At 36.6% G+C, this 20,590-nt stretch overlaps 2 protein-coding genes and 1 long non-coding RNA gene across 5 annotated transcripts in view; 2 read left to right on the top strand and 1 right to left on the bottom strand.

Annotated features, from left to right (window-relative positions):
• The window catches only part of LOC118280916 (calcium uniporter protein, mitochondrial), a 174,217-nt gene that overhangs the window by 64,178 nt on the left and 89,449 nt on the right, over positions 1-20,590 (top strand). The gene's annotated exons all lie outside the window — the stretch shown is intronic.
• Positions 1-20,590, bottom strand: part of LOC118280936 (protein javelin) — a 134,354-nt gene that overhangs the window by 56,957 nt on the left and 56,807 nt on the right. The gene's annotated exons all lie outside the window — the stretch shown is intronic.
• On the top strand, positions 12,337-13,682 carry LOC126911917 (uncharacterized). 2 transcript variants are annotated; one of them, XR_007706427.1, is made up of 4 exons: positions 12,337-12,772; positions 12,979-13,043; positions 13,147-13,249; positions 13,460-13,682. It is a non-coding gene; the product is annotated as an uncharacterized LOC126911917 (long non-coding RNA). The 2 variants fall into 2 exon arrangements; XR_007706426.1 differs by lacking the exon at positions 13,460-13,682 and having other exon boundaries at positions 13,147-13,360.

Genomic DNA, 20,590 nt, shown 5'->3' on the forward strand with positions numbered 1-20,590 from the left:
CTTTTAAAGAGAAAACCTACAATGCTGCTTCAGCGTTACTGTACAGTCATATAGGATACAACAGCAATCATAGATTTTAGTCTCGGACATTTACACGCTTGGCAGGCAAGATTCGCCTATCTATTAGCATATGCAGTGCCCATAAAGACCAAATACGCAAGCCCCACTGTCCATTTTCGTACGACAAAAGGCATTTTGACCCTTATTTGTTAGTAGGGGCACGAATAATCATAATTCTATATGTGCTTGTTTCGTTATCACTTGGAAAAAGGAGGAACAAACGTCATCTAGCAACTGTGACCTTATACCGATTCTATGTCGTAAGCAGCAAGGGTGGTTTTTGCATAAGAGTAAACTGCTGACATAGCTCAGGTCAAGGTGTTTAGGAAACGTCGAATCATCTAAAACAGTAGGCAGCTCAATTATTTTCTAGTTACAGTGAACGTAATCAGTTTTTTGTTTGTTTACGTGGATGTAAAAAATAGCGATAATTTGCAGCTAGCTGTTGCTACATTATCGGATTGACAATACTAATTTGCGTTCTATGAGTAATCACTATGGTGTCGATAGGGTACTGTTGCTAACTGTCGATTACATAAGCATTTTTTATGGTATTATACCTACTTTATATTACCTAGGTAACTAGGTATAGTGATAGAAAAAGATTAATAAATGTATTATTAATCTTTCGTCAGATAAATTTAGCCAAATACAGGTGATCAAATGATTTGCGTTTTTAACCTACTAAAAGTTATCCGAAGCTGCGGACCACCTAGCGGGTTACTGGGGTTCCGTCTCGAAGAGCAGCAGTAGGAACGGGGTGGTTTTTAATCAAAGAGTATGACACTCCCTCTCGCCTCACCCTAGGTGGTAAAAGTCAATGGATGATTTTCTCCCCTCAAAAAAACCTACTAAAATATGAGTGTTACAAGCTAAATGCACTTTTATAACATGTCTTGATTCTGGAAAACTTTGACTACTTGTACCAACTTCAGTTTTACTAACAGAGACAGTGATACGGTTTGACTACGCAAACATTTAAACACGGAATTTTCCCCTGTTCCTCCATATTATTCCGCACGAAATTTCCCAAAGAACTTTTATACTATTATTCTCGTTCCTTGTGTTACAGAATTTTAGGTTGTATGTTAAACGTTTTACCTTAAACATGAATTTAAATTCGCTCAACTTCCCCAGTACTATTACTGCTCCTATTGCGATTTTGGCTGTGTCTCGTTCAAAGACTTCGTTTGTATTTATGCTAAAAATATTTTCTGGAGTTTCTGTGATCAAGTGAACTGATTTTATAAGAGGTTCATTTCCTTTCATGTGCCGTTTTATCAGCTATTTCTTGTTTTATATTCCGATTTGAAGAAACCATTTCATTAAAATCATAAAACGCTTTTTGTGAGTGCTTCAGAGAAAAGTAACGCTTTTTCTTGAAAGGTTCTTTTGTTTGATCGTGGGATTTTGTATTTATGAGGTAATATTTAAGTTGTTATAAAATATATAATATTTATGATTGTTGATGCAGTCACGGAAAATCTAACCTTAATGTAATGCAAAGACCTAATAGTCATCCAAGAATTGTATTATCCCAATTTCAAGTGAGGATAAACAAAAACTAATTCCGAATTTCCACAGGAATCTTAATGTAACCTAGAAAATGTCATTGGAATGCCGAGATGGGTTTTCTTGTCACGCAAAAGCGACCGAAAACAAGGTCGTGGTTTTTTAATACCAGGGAAAGTGTTACTGAACCTTAACTAATTTAATTAAGAAAAAACATATAACTCATTGTTTGTATCATAGACATTTGTCTATAACATCATGTTCACGCTTTTTTAATCCCCGGGAATCAAATTCCTTTACTCGTCCAACTTATTATATGTACTTGCAATATACCTAATTTGTCTTTTAAAAAAACATCAAGTGGAATATTACGTCATATTTAGCTTAACTATGGCCATAAAAACTTCAAATACTAACCTCAAAGTCTAGATCACCCTGTTTACCCCTTATAACTTACAAGGGGAAAGAAATAAAATATTTATCATTCTTCTCCGATACCACTAGGTACCACCATTTAATGGACTAGTATCGAGTTTCCTTTACCAATTGCCTACATAGCAATAGTATCTATTCGGATCTGCTTACTCAGACTGCTTTATTTATAAGCAAAACAAACGCAGGTCAATGACTTATGTTGATACTTTCGTTTAGCTTTGTTGTTCTTTTAAGGGTGAAATTCATAAATAATGTATTTACGCTATTGGTGTATGTAGTGCTATGTGGGTATATGATGTCAAACGTGTGGAGTTCTAAAGTAAAATCTGTATTAATAATGTCAAATAGCCCTTAGCATGTTATATTGCGGAAATCTGTAAAATGGAATTCGAGTTTGTGTCTTAAATACAATTGAGCTATATTCAAATCGATTGCTTCCAATGTATTTAATCAGGTCTGTTTTCAACTGTAATTAAAGAAAATTGGGATTCCAAATAAGCAATGTGTTTGTAAACTGTATCTAAGGTACGATTGCATTTTTTACAGAATTGCATTCAAGTACGAATAATTTCTTTTTCATTCCAAATACCGATGGATGCACACTATGCTCCAAAAGAAACACCAGCTTTTTACTGCTTCCAGTAATGCTCTCTCGAGATTTACTAGCCAGGTACCGGTAAAGTCTAAACTATTTTAACTTTAATCCACTTCGTTATGTGGCACTCCACGTGTTTCAGCTGTAAGTATCGGGAAAATCTTTGAGATGGGTTTACGACCATCACGTGCACTTTTATGTGTGTACTTCTAGAAGAATTCATGGAAGTACCAACCTTGTTCTTGCAATAGAGAACATATTTTGACTTATATGTAAATGGTAGTACTGAAGTAATAGGAAGGTACTTAGGTAATAGAAAGGTAAAAAACAATATCAAAATATATTTCGTCTCTGTTGTTTACTAAGTTTATTAGTTTACGCTTTGAATCCTATCTCATTTTTATTAATAAAAAATATTTATTGATTGTGAACGACTCTTGTAGTCACAAATACTTTTACAAATACACGTTAAATCAATAAGTAGAAATTATTATTTTCAGAGAGACAGACCGTCCATAGATTTCCTTAATCTATTTGTCTTCAGAAGATAGTTACAAAAGAATTCTCTGTTACCATTCAAACTCAATATCGGAACGGAAACCCAACTTTAAAACTACGTGATTTAAAGTTGCTTTTGTCTTTTCAAGTTTTAGTTGGACGCCAATCTTTTAATCCGTGTTGAGTGGCAGTTAGATTGGAAGTTAGTGGCTAGGTGAACGAAGTCTGGAACTAAGTTTGTGTTAATTGGAAAAAAATACGTTAAAAAGTTACGTGTTTGTTTTCTGTACGACGACAGTTTTTGTTTTTTTATTGATATCGATTCAAATGGCTGACATATCTTATGTAATAGCAAAAAGATTTCTTGAAATGATTTTTTTTCTTTACCCTACACTCAGACTTTCTCCTGTATCGTGGGTGGGTTTACAAACAAACAAGTCCAAATAGACATAACACTCAGACCCGGAGCAACAATTTGTGGATCACACATACAGTTGTTCCGTCCAAGAATCGAACCCGCAAAACATTGTGCGGCAGCCGGTTGTCCAGCCTCCGTACCAACCGTGCAGTTTCGTATTTGATGGTTTTCTGTTATTCGGATTTGAAACGAATCAAACTTAATTTCTTCTTCATGTATTTTATGAATTTAATAGTTAGTTTTGTGTATTAAGTTTATTATTCCTATAGAGCTATGCCGATGAGCAAGTAGTTAATTTACGTCTTTAATTTACGTTGAGGTAATTAACCGATTGATTTTCTAACTACACGTACTAAGAACCTTACTATTAAATACCGTTGTTACATGTAGTTACAAAACTATTAATTGAGAGACGTGATCCAATTAATATACGAAACTGTGTTTATATGTTGTTGGAAACTAATTAGGGTGTAACTGTGTTTTTATGAACTTAAGACATAAAATACTTTTTAAGGGAAGCCGTGATCTAATCTTAATTCAAGTGTACAAATGTTAGACGCGGTCAATGCGTAGTGCGAAAATTAAGATCGAGTATTTAATCGTTTATTAATGTTATAAATATTGTGGACAAATACATTTTTATTTATTTTCACAACAAATAAAGAATTCATATTGATAATTTTGATTAACAAGTAGACACGCCTCTACTGTTAATCCTCGAGGTTGTAAAGAGATGTAATTACAATATACCTATATTTAGCTAGTTAGATTATTATTAGGCCCATTGTAATCTAATTAAGTTTATCGCCCTATAACAGACTGAACTGTTGCTAGTCTAATTAATTACTGAAAATAACAACCTAGTGCTTACGAAATACGGTTCAAAATTAATTACTATACCATGTAGACTTCATAAGTGTAGTAAACCGAGCCCTTAGTTGTGGTTTAGTCAATTGAAACAGCGTACCGTGACGCGTAAGACCACACTTGCGTTTATGTGAAACGTTGCTTGAGGGTTAGCAACAGGCGTTGGAATCGGTAACTGGTTAACCCACCTCAGGAGGGTTACTTTAAGTACTGTAAAGCTGGAATTGGGTGGAGCCTAATTGAAATAGGACTTTAAAAAGGATTACCTAAACTATGACGGAAGAAGCTACTCGACTTTAATTATTTACTTTAATTTCATTGATGTATTTATGCATACTTTAGAATCATAATACATTGTTTTTGTCATAAATTAAAGCCACTTTCCACAAGTATAGCATCACATAAACATTATTTGTTCCATAAAACATGTACAGCTTAATTTACGACCGCAATAATAACCCTAAATCTGTGTCCGAAAAACTCGAATTGGACGGAAAACGCAATATACCTATTTCTTCCATTTCCTTTAGCAAAGAAATCGTCCATAACTGAACTAGAAATAAATATTAGCTGTTATTACAGAAAGACAAAGTTGTGACCAAACAATTGATGAAAAAACTTTCTTATCGTTTTATTTGCCAGATATTATTATAACTCGTAATCTAGTACGGTCTGAAGTACGCTACAAGTCTATTGCTGTCTCTATCGCACTCTATCTTCGGTGCTATTTGCATCTCTTGTACTTACTGTGCCTAACTTCAGAGCAAGGGTTTTTAGTACTCTTCGTAGATTTTATATTTATTAAAATGGAAGAGTTTTAAAGGGTTATTGAGACTGGTTTGAAGTATCTCTTTGTCCGCAGTACATTCTGTATCTATATCTGTTTTAAAATTTTAATTGGTTCTCTGATGAGACTCAAGCTTGTTGGGAAGTTGAAGATTTGTTATAAATTCTTAGTTGGCTATAGGTCTAATTCACTTAATTAACCAAATATTTGAACTCTTCATTAATTTTACCGAGAACTCCGCCACAAGACTAGAACATCATCTAGTTTGGCATATAATTAAGCTATAAACTCCCTCATAGTAGTTCTTTTACAAACATAAACATTCCACGAGTTTCAGCCAGCATTTCATGGGAGATGTTCCACGGAGTAGATAATCACAGAAAGTATACAGTGCTTATGTGATTTTTTTCACAGTATTTTTTATACTCTGACATATTCATAGTGGATTATCTCGTTATGGAATGGGCTCAGGGAAGAAGGAAATGACAATTTAATCGATTTCAAAATAGAAGTCTCATTTCGATTGGTATAATTTAAAGAATGTACAAACTACTTTTATACATACGTGCTTCTGATGACAACTTTTGCACAAAAAATTACACAATCTTGCAGACAAAGTAGTACCAGAAACATACATTTTAACTCAGTTTGTCTATTGTGGGCCTTCTGTTCTACATTTCAGCTTGTTGTGACATGACACATGGGTCTCGTAACGATCGTCATGTTATCCCTTTTTAATGGTATAGGAAGAGGTGCCGTTAACGTCGCATTAATGTTCCCGCCTGTTTGTTTTAACGATACACAGTTACTGCCAGTTTTTATGACGAAATTAAGAACTTGTGGCGTTTTTAAAAACGTAGTTATGGTTTAATAGGCCCTGGTTAGCATACTAAATAAGTGTTGTTATTGATAAGACTTGCTTGTAGTTTATTTGTTGGTATTGACTGATTTTTTTGAGAGTGTGCTCTAGTTTTGTTAAAGAGTGTAATGCTACACAATAACGTATATACTTATCACTCCTGTAATGTACAATTAAATTCTATGCTCTTGAGAATACAGAATAATCATTGTCTCAAAATACATCTTGTAGAAAAAGTAAAATGTTCTTAATCCAACTCGACAACAACACATATTTTTAATTAACTTTTGTGAGATTATTAGCATTACATATTATGTTTTTTGGCTAACTCACGCAATTGTTTGATGAGGAATCCGACTAATTTCAAGCCATGCTAAAGGCATTCATGAGCAGCATTCCGCGACACATGACACGGCGACTGTCGAGCTGCTACATTTTCAATCGTTTCAGTCCTTAAATAATTTTGTATAAAACGAAAATAAATTAAGTAGCCGTACTAACAAGAGACCAACGACCCGTGCTTTTTATTTCGACGTCATAAAACCCATATTATAATATGTCGTGTGGAGTAACAATAAAATAGCTTGATTACGACCAAACCCTTTTACATAATACGGGAAGATTTCCTCTTCACACGGACTTCTGAAGTACATTTTCATGTTATACTTCATATATCCCCTTTATAAACCGCTATGAAACAGTTTAATCTGCTTTTCAAAGAGGATTATGTACGGAGTATCGTTTTCTTTATAAATATAATGACTTTTGCTTGTTTTTTTCTGTGGTTAACAACACATTTTGGTTAGTAGGAAGTAAAAAGAAATCTCTGTAGTGGAAAAAAGAATGTAGTTGCAATTAGATATTATGAATTAAATGTTAATATAACCAAACCAGAAGCACAAACATCTGGCATCGTATAATAATATCGTCTATCGGAACTTTATGCTTGCAGCGTTGCATCCATTCCATCTCAATCAGGCGCAAAGTATGTAATTCTCTGGCAGCCACCAGGCGCCTGATAGCGGGCGACGTTCCATGAATATTTATACCAACCACCACACTTAACACCATTTACAACGTCTTTTACGAAAATTATTTACTAGGGCAACTCATTTTCTTTGAAAATATCACGCCTGAAATGCTTCGACGTTGTAGTGGAATGTAGCTACAGTGCACAATTTTTTTCCATGTTACTAAATTATACCAGGTAAACTTATTATCGTGTGCTGTCTATGAGATATCCAATATCAAAAAATCCCTCATAGAAAAATCTTTCTATATACTTTACATACATACTTGGTTACTCATACGATTTTTCTTGACCGATGTAGTTGATTTTTCTTTAGCAGAACTTCCTTCACCTTGAAGTATTATTGTACACTGAAATTGTACTTTTCCAATGATTTTCATGGTTTATTTTTGTTTTATAAATACTTATAAAAATATCAAACAACTTGCAACCGTGGGAAAGTGAGCCTGCATACCGTTGAATACCACGCCCCACACATCACAAGTGAGGGTTGTAGCAAAACAATCATTAACTATTCATAGGTACTATATTAGCCAAGGAAATTGTTTATAGTATTTATATTTAGTTTATACTCTTGTCACTACCCTTACTCTCTATCTATCCTTGACATTTAATTGAAAATATTTTTTCATTCAAAAAGCACTGCAGAAATCATTTTTGCATTTCCTACTGCAATTATAAAGCTGGTGTGTGTACATTATTTACTGTATCCGGAGCAACGCGCAACGGAACCACAAACGTTTTGTACTGCGCTGACACAGAGCTTAATTAAAATAATAAACTCCAACCGTTCTAATATTCACGCCGTATCGAACCACCAAAGGACATTTGCATTAGAATGCTACGAATGCAATAATAGGCTTTATTTAGTTCATGTTGAGGTTTATTTTGTTTTGATGTGTTTATAGGGGATAGGGTGGAATTATGAAGCTCTATGTTCTTAATTTTGTTAACGAAAAGTGGTAAAATTAATTGTTTTTGTTTGTTTTCATGGTGGGGCTCTAACAACGGACAAAGATGAAAGTTAAATATTAGAAAATAATCAATGTTTTCATGGGCAGAGGCCCTTCTAAGCCTAACAACACAACTTATCCCTTTTTGGAAAACTGCTGTTCAGCAGAAGTTTCTGCCAGTTGATCTAATTGTTCACCCTTCTTTCTTGCGTTTTTCCAACACCATTTCATCCAATACTCTTAGGAAAGTCACTAAAGAATCCCATATACTACCTACGTGATTTAATCACTCGAATGTACTACCGATGTTCGATGTCTAGTCAGGATGTCTACATAGATCTGGCGCGTGCGTGACAATGCGCGCATTGCCAGACCGATCTATTTCGCCAGATGTTCTTTGAAGACCAGCTGTAAGACTAGTATCTAGTCTAAACTGGATACTATTGTTGTATTTGCTTATTTTTATGTCTTGCATGTGAATGATTTTTTTATACTTTTTTTATGTATTTGTATATAGTATTGGCTTATACGTGGGTGTGTTTATAAACACAAGGAATATGTATGTAACGCGTTGCTTTGAAAGATGATATACGACTACAAGTTGCAAAGAAGCTTTAAAAAAATATTAGTTACATTGGAAAATGATCATTTATAGCACATTTAAATGTAGGTACGTGTCCTTAGACAACCAAATTACGTAATAATGTGAAAACCATTAAGTAGTAATAATAAAGATAGGTTCACATTGATATGAGCAGTTAAGTCGGTAGTCGGTACTGATAGCGGTTTGGTACCAAAACCTAGTCATTAGACCCTCACTATCAGTCTCTAGAGTATCGTTTAAAGGAAGCCTTAAAAATAATAGTGCTAAAGAGCTTTTATTTAACACGACCTCAAAATGAACTGGAAATATTATCGTTTGTAGGCTTGCTCCCGATAAGAGAACTATCGAAGCTCTAATCGAATGAACTTAATGAAAGTGACTATGACTATTATTATGGGCCCCACTGCTTATTTGCTACGCCCTTCTAAATGTAATGTAGGGTAGCAGTTGTTCCATGTTAAATACTGAGTCAGCCAAATCTGCTTAAGGCTCAGTGCCGACCTTAAAACTAAATAGGAAAAGGCCAAGAGAAAGATAGAAGAATGTTTACATTCCTCTTTGGTTGTGTAATGTTATGTTGTTATGATTAACCTGTATTGCAGGGCCTTTTACGGTTTTTCGTAAATTTCTCAGTAGTAGCACGGCGTCTGGAATTTTACCATACATGGGACTTATAATACAAATGATGAAAAGTGGGTGTACATGTGCACCTCTGCCTAACCCTTCAGGGATAAAAGGCGTTACGTTGCACTAATTAACCTAATAGATTACGCAGAGTCGAACTAAACAAATGACTCAAAATCCCTGATTTCACGCAAAAACTAAATATAAAAATTCAAGTGTTGTTTAAGTAGTCGACGGGCTGTGTTCCAAGCTATTTACGTTTTTATAAAGTAGGTTATGAAGTAATGTTATGTTAATGTAGTTGGAGCGGCTTGTCGTTACTTCGTTTGCCAAAATTCCCTCAGGAAAGCTCTATTATGTAGCCAGAAATATGGTTACAGCCGTTTTGGGCTTTCAAAATTCAATGAGAATTGCTTAAGTTTTGTGTACAATTTGACTTTGCACCTGTTTTCCCGACTTTGCACCTGTCTTGGGTGAAGTTGGTTTGAGTTGCTCTGTTGATGAACTTGAAGAAATAATTTGTCATTGGTTAAAATTCACTCTGCAGTAGTATTACATTATATATATACTATTTTATTGTTTATCGCAGTAGTATTACTGCGATAAACAATAAAATACATACTATGTAATGTAAATCGATGTTCCTGATTTAGGAACCAAATTCAGGGGTTCATGTTTCGTAAAGTTCGTCTTTTAAAGTTTTTATGAAAATGTTCTGATTTTGTCTCTCCTTATGTACTAGGTACAATAACTCTATTCCATTTATTGTAATTTTCGTGTTAATAATTGAATTAACATTATGAGATGTATCTGTTTGAAGAAATAAATACTTCATATGTGTTATCAGATTAGAATGACAATGAGATTGATTTATTTAAATCGGCACTTTATACTATGTAAGTATCTGCACTGGGTGTCTGATATTATTTATCTTATCTGTTACAAGGTATTGGTTTATTAGTACATGTAAATATCACCTGATATTATCTGACGGTCTCAACTGTTCCGGTACCTAATCTACTTACTCTTAACATTATAGAGATATGTACTGAAAAAATACATAAGTATCAAGTAAAACCAAAAATGTACCAGTACTTAAGAACAATTTGCTAAAGTATACATATATGTACAACAGCCAAATTGTGCATTTTTTGGTCGGTATAGTAATCAACTATCAGTTATTACCTCTTTGGGATTGAACTGATATCTCAGTATGTTCAGAGATAATAAGTAACTATTAGTTGGCTACAGCAAAATGATTTTAGAAAGACGTAGGTATTTATAGCTACGCTGTCCTTAGATGAACCGATGACTCAATAACAAGGGTCCTACATTCTACACGTGTCAGAATCCTCTAGGAAGGTTTTATCGCCCTACGTGAGATTACACTCTTTATGGTACCTCCTCCTCAACCGTTAATATCATTATTATGTCAAACCTCCATCCTTCATATTATGATCATCTTTTAGGAAAGTATGACGATATTATAATCATGGTGTCTCTAAGTGATAATAATTTTATATTAATCTTTTATTTAATAAAGCTGAGATCGTGGTTGTACTGATCCCCCATTGTAGTATTTCATTGATTATACTTTTATTAAGAAGATTGCTGCCTCTAACGTTATATATATTTTAAGACCTTTCAGGTTTTCACAATAAAACTATTCTATTCTAAAACATCTTCTCTCATGACAGACGTTTACAAAATCTAATTGTGTTTCATGATAGTCTAGATCTCATAGTCTTGGTTCATGGCATAGAAACAAGAGTTCTTCAATAACAACATTATTCATTCTACACCAGAAGTCATATTCTATCCGAAAAGCGAGAACAGCAAATCTACGAATATTCAGAGAATTTTGGAAATTCTGCGAGAACGCAAATTTTCTAAAACGAAGTCTGGTGACAAAGCGTTTATTTGTTAACGGGCACTACGCCAGTGGTTTCGCCCGCTTAACTAGGCTAAAAAGAATGTGTTAATCCAGGTCAGGACTGTTTGCCAAAAACGTTTTGTGTTTTTGTAAAGCAAGAACAAACAATTGTTCTTTTGTAATAAACCTCCTACACTTAAAAGGAAAAACTATAATACTTCCCCCACTCGGTCTCACTATTCGCACTCACGAACACTCATCTCACAAGTCAGTTCTTCAAAACAATAACAGTAATTCTACAGATAATAAATTCAACGCATCGACGTTAATTAAGACTGCAATAATTAACATCAAGCATCTTAACATCAACAATATGAAACAACGCGTGAAGAGGTACGGAGATAAAAATAATATAATCACTGTCTGGCAAACGCCTGCGACTTTTCGCGAGCAATGTTGCGTGATGCAAACTATAAGTCGGATTAAATGGACAGGAATTAACAACATTCCTATTAAATGAGATACGACACGCGAATATTGGAAACGGAAGTTTTCATTGCATATTTTGATGGATTATTCAATAGAATATGTTAATGATGATGAATAGTGATGTCCAAAAGTGCACTTCATAACACTTATTAAATTAATAGCTTAACTAAATCAAATTACTTAGTTTCAAATAAAATCATAATTATTTTCTACTGGCTTCTGTTAGCAGCTTCGCCCGCGTTTGTGTGGGATATGTCTGTATACCAAATTTTATTACAATCTGATCAGTAGTGTCAGCGTGATAGAGGGAAAAACATCCAAACAAACAAACTTTCACATTTATAATATTTGTGTGAATATTTCACAGCTATTTTCATACACAACACAGTTGTTTGCGTACAAAAAGAAATAAACCCAGTAACTTTTAAATTATTCCATAATTGATGGAGTTTGTCACAAATTGACTTCGTATTTTTCGAATCGAACCCCATGTTATCTGAACCAACAATCTGTGCGTGTTTATAATACAACCAAATCAGAACCCTTAACAAAAAGATCTGATATGTACCGAACGAACATTAACTTGTAATAAAACTCAGATTGATTGGAATAGATTATAATTATTTACCTTGGTACACTATGCAACACGTCCGTCTTCGATGCTGCCCGCGAGCAAATAGGCCGAGTTGACCGTCGAAAATCCCCAACTGACATTTTTCGAAAATACCGATGGTCATGTGACCCGTGTTGACATATCACAAAATCGATACCCGACTAAAAATAATACTATGGTTCTTTAATATAATTTCGAAACCTAACACTCGACCATCCTGACGTCGTGCATGTCCCCATGCACGCAGACGAAGTAACTGCTCTGTATAACCTAACACTCGGCTAGCATCGAATTCGGACTCACAATTCATTGCACATTAACATCAAAATATAATTATCATCAACTCAAGGTTCTTACAAACAAACAAATAGGAAAAAAAAAATAATTGAATAAATTACAATCCACTTAAACTCTTTCTCAAAACATTGAACATTAAATAACATCGTATTAAAGTAACTTAACTAGTGAGCCATCCTTCTCACAAACGATAAATAAATACATATACAATCATCATCAGATCACGGAAGCAGTGAGCCCTCCTTCTCACATACCGAGGTGCTTGTGTTTGTGAACCATCCTTCTCATAAACGATAAATAAATACATATACAATCATCATCAGGTCACGGAAGCAGTGAGCCCTCCTTCTCACATACCGAGGTGCCTGTGTTTGTGAACCATCCTTCTCACAAACAATAAATACATACATAAAAAATCATCATCAGGTCACGGAAGCAGTGAGCCCTCCTTCTCACATACCGAGGTGCCTGTGTTTGTGAACCCTCCTTCTCACAAACAATAAATACATACATATAAAATCATACTCAGGTCACGGAAGCAGTGAGCCCTCCTTCTCACATACCGAGGTGCCTGTGTTTGTGAACCCTCCTTCTCACAAACAATAAATACATACATATAAAATCATCATCAGGTCACGGAAGCAGTGAGCCCTCCTTCTCACATACCGAGGTGCCTGTGTTTGTGAACCCTCCTTCTCACAAACAATAAATACATACATATAAAATCATACTCAGGTCACGGAAGCAGTGAGCCCTCCTTCTCACATACCGAGGTGCCTGTGTTTGTGAACCCTCCTTCTCACAAACAATAAATACATACATATAAAATCATCATCAGGTCACGGAAGCAGTGAGCCCTCCTTCTCACATACCGAGGTGCCTGTGTTTGAGAACCATCCTTCTCACAAACGATAAATAAATATGTACATATAAAATCATCATCAGGTCACGGAAGCAGTGAGCCCTCCTTCTCACATACCGAGGTGCCTGTGTTTGTGAACCCTCCTTCTCACAAACAATAAATACATACATATAAAATCATACTCAGGTCACGGAAGCAGTGAGCCCTCCTTCTCACATACCGAGGTGCCTGTGTTTGTGAACCCTCCTTCTCACAAACAATAAATACATACATATAAAATCATCATCAGGTCACGGAAGCAGTGAGCCCTCCTTCTCACATACCGAGGTGCCTGTGTTTGTGAACCCTCCTTCTCACAAACAATAAATACATACATATAAAATCATCATCAGGTCACGGAAGCAGTGAGCCCTCCTTCTCACATACCGAGGTGCCTGTGTTTGTGAACCCTCCTTCTCACAAACAATAAATACATACATATAAAATCATACTCAGGTCACGGAAGCAGTAAGCCCTCCTTCTCACAAACGACAAAACGAATAACTTAAAATAACACAATTTATTTCATTTCCAATCATAACATAACGGTATCACATAAATATCATTGAAGTTACAAATTAGTCTTCAGTATTTTGTATTTATCCAAACAATAACGTAATTATTTTATACTTAATGTACATTGTATATATAGATTTTAACAATTGTAAATAAAATATAAATATAATATCTCAACGGACACATAAACAAAATCAATAAAATATCCAAAAATACCTACTAATCAAGTGTATAAATTACTATATGAATTCATTTAATAATACCGTGTTTATAAATCACAAATATTTCATTCATCTATTTCCTCGTCGTCAAAACTACTAGTATCATCGTTATCACTATCCTTATTGACATCTAAGGCGGCTACATGAACCCATGGCAACATGCGATCAGCAGCTATAGTGGTCTTGCGTTTATTTTTGGTACTGCTCAGACCGGGTATTGCAGCCAGTCTATAGCGGTCGTTACCTAGAACTTCTATTACGCGGTAAGGTCCGACATAAGGGGGAATCAGTTTCTTGCTTTTGCCATCATTTGCAAAAGAAGTTCTTGTAATCTTTACAAGATCACCCTCTCCGTAAACACGCGCAGGGCGCCGGTTTTCGTCATGAGTGGATTTCTGTTTTTCTTGTTCGGTATCAATCCTATCCTTGACAGATTCTCTCAATAGTTCTGTGTCTAATTCTTCGTTACTTTCTCGGACTAGTTCATTAAGCATAGGTCTGATTTCCGAGTTCATTTTCAATCCGAACATGACTTCTGCCGGCGTTCTGCCTGTCGTCTTTTGGCGAGTATTATTCATTCCCCATTGTACCTTGCCTACCTTATCATCCCAATTCCTCTCATCAAAGTTTAGATTTTGGGCGGTCAGGGAATTCAGTACTGTTCGGTTGTACCGTTCTACCTGACCGTTGGCTCTCGGGCTAGCAACCGCATTCAAAATATGCCTAATGCCTCTATCTATGCAATAACGCTTAAATGCATGGGACGTAAAGCAGGTACCTCGATCACTAATCACACGATCGGGTATTCTAAATGTACAGAAAATATCTTCAAAAACTTTAACGGCTGTTTGTGTTTTAGTGTTTCGCACCGGTTTAACAAGAACAAATTTGGTAAAGGCGTCCACTATCACTAATAAGTAGGAATTCCCGGATTTCGAACGAACAAAGGGTCCAAGGTGGTCAACATGGAGCGTATGGAAAGGCACTTCTACTTTTGTGATGGGGTGCAGATGGCCCTCAGCAACTGTAGTTTTCTTTGAGTAGGCGCATTCGAGACATGCCTGAACATACTTCTTAATGAAACGAGACATCTTGGGGAACCAATAAGTTTTCTTAATGCGTTCTAATGTCTTTTCTACACCAAAATGCCCGATATCATCGTGGTTCATGCGGCAAAGTTGCCACCTTGCACCCTTTGGTACTACCCAGCGTAAATTATTTTTATCGCCATTCAAACATTTATACAATCTATTGTCCTTAATCAAAAAGTTTTCTTTTATATGTTTTAAACTGTCAGCGTCTATATCGCTAGTAAGTATATCCCGTGTTCGTCGGAGTTCCGAATCTCCTATCTGCAATGTATGAAGCCAGTCATCGCTACTAATCTGCATAACACATGGATATTGCTCAAACTCGTCTGTGTCACCAATCAAATTGCCCGGATTCCGCGACAGGGCATCTACATGTGCCATTTTGGTACCAGCTCGGTATTCTACTGTACATTGAAATTCCTGTAACAGTAGCCACCAACGAGCTATACGTGGGATCATATCACGTTTTGAGAACGTTGAACGCAAAGCGCTACAGTCTGTAACTATCTTAAAGTTTTGGCCTAATAGGTAAACCCGAAATTTCTTAAGAGAACATACCACTGCCAGTGTCTCAAGCTCAAAGGCGTGGAAATTTTTCTCTTCCGGAGAAGTTTGCCTACTGTAAAATGCTACAGGCCTGAAAGGGTCAGAAGCGCCTGTACGCTGAAGTAATATCCCACCTATTCCTATTCTGCTTGCGTCGGTGTGTAATTCTGTATCTGCAGCTGAATCGTAAATCGCCAGAATCGGTCTGTCGACTAGGATACCTTTAAGTGCCCTAAAAGCCTCGTCCTGATTCTTGGACCAGACCCATTCAACACCCTTTCTAAGTAATTTATTCAAAGGGTGTGCTACGGACGCGAAATTACTGATGAATTTTCTGAAGTACCCTACTAATCCGAGAAATTGGCGAACTGCATGTGCATTAGTGGGGCAAGGAAAATCTATGACAGACTGAACTTTCTTATCACCGGGCCGAACACCAGCGGTGCTTATTTCATATCCTAAATAAATAATTTTGTCCTGGAGAAATTCGCACTTCGCCAAGTTAAGGGATAAATTTGCCTTCTCTATTAGCTGTATCACTCTCTCAAACCGTTCCAAACATTCTTCCACACTTTTCCCGTAGATTAAGACATCATCGATGTAGACCATAGCCTCGGTAAACCTAGCAGACCCTAGAACTCTATTCATCATGCGCTGAAAAACAGCTGGTGCATTTGCCAACCCGAATGGCATACGATTAAATTCATATTGGCCATCCGGGGTTACAAACGACGTAAACGATTTGGAACATTCAGAAATAGGGACCTGGTAGTACCCTGAAAAAAGATCTAACGTTATGAAATAACCCTGGCCGGAAAGACGAGCAATCTCATCCTCTATAATCGGCATCGGGTATCGCTCTTTGACCGTAATGGAATTTAAAAGCCTATAGTCAACACACAATCTCTGTCCACCATCCTTTTTACGTACTAATATAATAGGGCTCGCAAAATCCGAGACCGATTCCCTTATTATACCGGACTCTAACATCTCACCTATCATCTCTCTCACTTGTCCGCGTTCCTTATGCGCTAATCTATAGGGGCGGTAAACAACCGGACGTTTACTATTTAGTTCGATTTTCATCTCAGCTATGGTCGTGCATCCTAATTCCTTCAGACTTGAGGCAAAACAATGTTTGTACTTAGAGAGTAAGCTCATCAACTGTCGCCGCTGTGATTCATTGACCGTACTGCCTATTTTCACTTGACTCTCGTCAATAGTACTGGTTTCGTCCACAGGCGCATTCATTGATGTGCTTAATATTTGTCTAACTATCTGGATCTTGGTAGCTCGTCCTATGGTAAGCCCCCCTCGCAATTGGCAAAACTCTGATAATGGTGTTATGTATATGTAAAATAAACTGTTTGTAACTCGATATACCCCTCCATTAATACTAAATTGTTGATTCGGTTTCCCGATAACCTTACCACTTACCAAAATATCTCCATTTGTGACGGTATCTACGTGAGCCTTAACTAAGGCGGGGCCGTAAATGTCAACATCGAAAGGGACTATTATAGTGACAGGTTTATTGTCATCGAAATCAAGTCTGGGAAATTCAAACTCATAATTGTCGTTAAGGAACTTCAGTTCCAGCGCATTTTTGTAAACAATAACATGGGGTTGTTCTGTGAACGACTGTCCTATCAACAAGGGTAAGTCAAGAAAACTATCATCGACTACCTGACACCTCACGCGTCCTCTCACACCATCTACACTCAACTCTACATCCACACCTCCCGAGGAGTGCACTATGTCATTACCAAATCCTCTCAAAGGCAAGGGCGGGCTATTGTATTTTAGATTTAAGGTGGCAGCTAAAGAGTGAGTAAGAAGCGTGACTTCGCTACCCAAGTCTACAAAGGATTTCACCGGTATATCATTTATTATACAATCTTTCAAGAACTTTGAATTTGGCGACGATGTTAAAATGCACATTGTTTTCTGAACGTTATCAGTCTTGTTATTGTTTCCAAGGTTGATAGCGCAATTTTCGGTTTTGTGACCAACCCTACGGCATTTCGCACATTGGATCAACGGTTTAGGGCACTTCAGATAGGGATGTCCTTTCTCCTTGCAGTTGAAACAAAACAGTTCATAGTGAGAATTGTTGTTATTAACTTTAGACGTTCGACTGAATGAGCTTTTATTGGTTAAAGACTCTGACGTAGAAGCATATTGACCTTTAAAATTGCTGCGATCTAAAGATTGTGAGGGGTCCTTATTGCTCATAACAAATTGTAATAGCTGGTCAGGTTGAGTACAACGTAACGCATTGGCGCTAGACTTCATTGTCTTGTCGCTCAAACCATGGATAATGCATTCCACTGCACGCTTGCCTTCGATATCGCATCGGTTCAGGAGAGCCAGTTTTTCATAATAATACACTTCAAGGGGTTCACTAAATTTGCTCTTTCTCCTAATCATGTCTTCCAAGGATTGGCCATAATTTTGTTCAAACGGAAAAGCACTCAACAACTTGCCTTGCCACTCATCCCAACTAAATAGGATGGAGTTCAAACTTTCATACCACGTTTTGGCCAATCCTTGTAGTTTTTGCATAGCAAAGTGGATGATAGTTCTTTCATCCCACCCGTAAACAGTGGCACACTCGTTGACCTTTTTGAGCCAAATGTCTATGCGCTGACTCTTGGAAGAAGGGTCAAAATCGGGTAGGATATTTTTGTGATTAATATTACTGGCACTTGACATTGGAGATGCCATTGTTTGCGGCTGGGATTGAGATTTCATATTACTAATTGAGTTAATAAACTTCATAATATCCTTAGAAGTAAGAATTGGACTGTCTGACCTTTTACTCCGCGGTGTGGGGCTGCGTTCTCGAGGTAAACTTCGATCTCCAACACGCGACCTCTCGCCGCTCGTCGCTCGATGCTGGACATCAGATCGACGGGTAGACTGTTGCCGCATGCTGCGCTCCCGGCTCAGTTGGCTTTCCAACACACGTAGTCTGGCACGCTGGTGATCCAACTCGGCTTCCAGTTGTCGTGCGCTGTCACGCCTGTGCTCGTGTTCCGGGGTGCGCACGTGACTGCGGCTGCGGTGCTCGTTTTCGTCGCGGCGCGTGCGGCTGCGACTTCTCCTACTGGACTCCACACTCCGTTCTACTTCTTCGCGGGTAGGCGTTCTCAAACACCGGCGCGTAGAGGTTTCACTTGCACGTGGCATCGTTGTTCTGGAACTTGTAAACGTAGACATGTAACTATTCGACTTTACTAAAACAAGAAACTAGCTTTTGCTGATAAACTGTAATAAAATAAGCGGTGGGTATTCCGAATTTATATCGGTGAGGTTATTTCTATCAGCTTATTAATCAAAATTCTAAACAAGCAGTTAGTATATTATAAGACTATTATTAAGAAAATATTAACAGTAAGCAGGTAGATCCCACTTCTGAAATGTAATAAAACTCAGATTGATTGGAATAGATTATAATTATTTACCTTGGTACAATATACAACACGTCCGTCTTCGATGCTGCCCGCGAGCAAATAGGCCGAGTTGACCGTCGAAAATCACCAACTGACATTTTTCGAAAATACCGATGGTCATGTGACCAGTGTTAACATATCACAAAATCGATACCCGACTAAAATAATACTATGGTTCTTTAATATAATTTCGAAACCTAACAAACTGTTATGAAAAAATAAGAAAAACGGAGTTATTTTTGTAAATAGCAGTATAACGGCGGCACGCAAGCTTTTCAAATGGGTCACTGAGACCTATTAAGAGAATTACCTCGTTTATAGAACGAAAGAGAAAGGTGCGAAGTAATCCTTAATAATATTTTAGTGGCGAAGGAGTTTATCAAAGTATTTTTTGCTTCGGTAAAAAGCAATAATGTAACAGCTGATTTTGTGTTCTTTGGATGGGTTTACTGCAGTATCATACTATTTCCAGCTTCCATTTTAACAATAGAATTCCTTATCTTAACCAGAACAAACAAACAGACAAAATTGTAGTAAATATTTTGGTGTATGTATAGTATATATTCATAATTATGCATGTAGTAAAAAGCGGTTATTTCAATGTTTCAAATACATTTTCCTCTCCATTTTCATTTATTAGTGTAGATGATGATATCAAATAGGCAAGACTTGATAGATTGTTTTGAGGAAGATTAAATCCCAAAAAAATTATATTGCTTATTTGTGAATATTGAAAAACCATTACTTCCAAAGTACAGCCCTTCATGTCTAAGTTCCTATAATCTGATACCATTAAGGTTACCACTTCACCTTGTATAACCAGTTCATTGACACGACATAACATGAATGAACAGGAGGATTCGTGGCTTTGGGCGTGACACTTGAGGAGGTAGCACGCGATCCGTGGTGCTTGACTTAATAGGAGTAAAGGTGAGATCTTGAGTACAATTTGTTAGTGTTTGGTAGGTTCAATAGATATTGTAATTTGTAATAGATAGGTGAAGAATTTTCGAGGGTTAGTAAGTCTGGTTAGGTTAGGTAACATTAGATGCCATGTCGGACAACGTTTTCCGACACTAGTGGAGGACTAGCCTTTAACAGTTTTTTGTTGGCAATGAAAGGTATGTAACATCTAAATACATTCTTCGCCAATACTTGTTTTGATTATCTATTTCAGTAGTATACCACAATATTTGGTTCCGATATAGACATGATTTACTTAGAAAGATGACCATAAAATTTCTGGATTTTGCAGTCTGCCAGAATTCGTTCTTCAAACGGAAATAAAATGCCGAACGTATTGCCAACTTCACTAAATCGACGAAGCAATCAGTTATAGAAACGAT

This window comes from Spodoptera frugiperda, chromosome 20, assembly GCF_023101765.2.
Source record: "Spodoptera frugiperda isolate SF20-4 chromosome 20, AGI-APGP_CSIRO_Sfru_2.0, whole genome shotgun sequence".
Classification (NCBI taxonomy): Eukaryota; Metazoa; Arthropoda; class Insecta; order Lepidoptera; family Noctuidae; genus Spodoptera; species Spodoptera frugiperda.